This window comes from Lactuca serriola, chromosome 5 (assembly GCF_051521515.1).
Source record: "Lactuca serriola cultivar US96UC23 chromosome 5, Lser_US96UC23_V15, whole genome shotgun sequence".
Lineage (NCBI taxonomy): Eukaryota > Viridiplantae > Streptophyta > Magnoliopsida > Asterales > Asteraceae > Lactuca > Lactuca serriola.
The window spans coordinates 220,290,289-220,292,733 of record NC_136412.1 but is presented as its reverse complement, the minus strand read 5'-3'; the positions used below and the strand labels follow the sequence as shown (position 1 = coordinate 220,292,733).

The 2,445-nt window shown below is 28.9% G+C and overlaps 1 non-coding gene across 1 annotated transcript; it reads left to right on the top strand.

Annotated features, from left to right (window-relative positions):
* The first annotated feature begins 1,191 nt into the window (after window positions 1–1,191).
* TRNAN-GUU (transfer RNA asparagine (anticodon GUU)) lies at window positions 1,192–1,265 on the top strand. The gene has a single exon. It is a non-coding gene; the product is annotated as a tRNA-Asn (tRNA).
* The last annotated feature ends 1,180 nt before the right edge of the window (window positions 1,266–2,445 follow it).

Genomic DNA, 2,445 nt, shown 5'->3' with positions numbered 1-2,445 from the left:
AAAAGACTTTTATGTATATGATCTAAAAATGTTTTTTAATGGCTAATTAAATATTTAGAATAGCATTTAATATTCATGTCAATATCTTACTATTTCATAGCTTAATAATTTTATGTTAGAAAATGATAAAGTTAAAATCAAATGTTTCAATAAAAAAGATACATATGAAATGAAAAACCGTAAATTTTCAACAATTCACAAAGAGTAAAATATATCAATAATAATAACTATTGATTTGTGATATAAATACCCCTAAACCTCTCAAACTCTTTCCGCTACAATTATAACATTATAATACAAATGATCAATCATTTAAGTCATTGAGAAACAATATTATTATACTTGAAAAATGATTAAACATCATGAAATATACATTAATGCTGATTGTTGGTTGCTCCAACATCTTTCACGACCTACAATCTAAAACAACAATGTATTTATAGTATCTATTTACAATATACAAAACATAAATATATCATGCAAAATAAATTTAAAAAAATAAAAAATAATATAGAAAAAACTTGAGAAAGTGGGTTGTAACATTTCGTTGACGTTGAATCTATCATAATATTTGCTTTAAATCGATCAAATGGCTTGAATCTTTGAATTTTTTATATAACCAAAGAAGATCGTATCACCCCACCGTATTTCATCATTGAACTTTTTCTTTTAGACATATAACTAGTTAACTACAATGTCTTATCCATTTTTATGTACTCTATATAACAACATTCGAAAGAGAGAAAAAAAAAACCAACTATGGCTAACCAAACATGAAAAAGCATGTTATTATATATGTATGATATTATAATTAATATATCAATTAATTAGAATAAGTTGAAAAGATTTGAGATTTTAAATGAAAATGGTTCAATTCTTGAGTCCTATCATTCAAATGGTTTTCTTTATAAGAGAGATAAGATGGAGGTGGATTCTTCCCCATTGACATCCTTAGTTATAATATTTAAAAGAAAACAAAGCATAATTAAAAATCATAAATATATACAAAAAAAAACATCTAAAACTAAATAAATGGTTCTTTGTAAATGAACATCGAAAGTATCAATCATGTCTGGTAACAACAACAAATACATAATAACAATTATTAATATTAATAATAATAACTAGACGCTTATATTTTTGACTATAGAAGAATAGTTATAAATCAAAATGTCCACAGGAAAAACAAAAGCTGGAATAGCTCAGTTGGTTAGAGCGTGTGGCTGTTAACCACAAGGTCGGAGGTTCAAGCCCTCCTTCTAGCGTTTTTAATTTACATTCTCCAATTCTTTTTATTAATCTTGTTGAAAATTATTCAACGCTTTGCCACCGAACTTTAAAAATTATCTTCACGACTCTATTTCGTTTCTATTAAAATCATCAAAGAAAAATTGCGTATACATCTCTAAATTATAACACACGTTTTTTTTATTAATATTAATGTTTATGCTGTTTTTCAATAGGGTACTGATTCTGCTGCTTTTTAAGTTTTTGTTTATCCATTGAAAAAAAACTATGTATCAACATTTATACCATATTTTGTGTATTTTGTAATTATTTTCAGTGGGTGCATATAAACACTCTGAGGAACACGCCTTATTCAATAATAAAAAAATAGACTAAATTGCAAAATTGGTCTCTCCGCTTTACCAAAAAGTGCAGTTTCGGGCCATATTTTTTTCACGCGCGGATGGTCTAAAATCGGAATTATCATGCAAAATTGATCCATCGGTTTAACTGTTCATCCAAAACATTCTTTACGTCTCACATCTCTTTAAAGGTTTGGGGCATTTTCATCTTTTTAGGCATATGTTCCTATCTTTATTATTATTATTAAATACATGAATGACCCAAATCTCTCTCTCTCTCTCACACACACACACACGCACACGCTCGCAAGATAAGGCTAGATGATTAAAGAATAACAGGATAATTAGACATTATCAAAGAATGATTATTTAGGGAAAATAATCTAAATGGAAGTCTTAGTAGGCGTTAAACCATGAACGTGCATATAAAGAACGTTCAAATCTGACTTCGTAAGAGGAAGTTATGATTTTTCGAAGTTTCAGCACGGTAGTATATGGCTACGAAATTGAAGTAGAGATCAGTTAATTATTAGGAAAAACAATCTAAACGAGAGTTGAAGATCTCGTTCATATGGTCCCGTCGACATAAAGACAGACGAGAACGGATATCATATGAGAAAAGTTATGAATTTTTAACGGACATTAACAGTCTAAGCCTGTTAAAAATATAGCTTTAAAAATGAATTAAAAATAAGCCGACAGAGTCTAAACACATAGTAGGATGCCGACAAAGGGATGTGGACAAATCTGGACCTAATACGTGACGCAAAACGAGAAGATCAATTTGGTTCGAGTGTGCAGCGTACATATGGACAATAAATAGTTGTGTTCAGCCTCATTCTCCTTCACATCACCT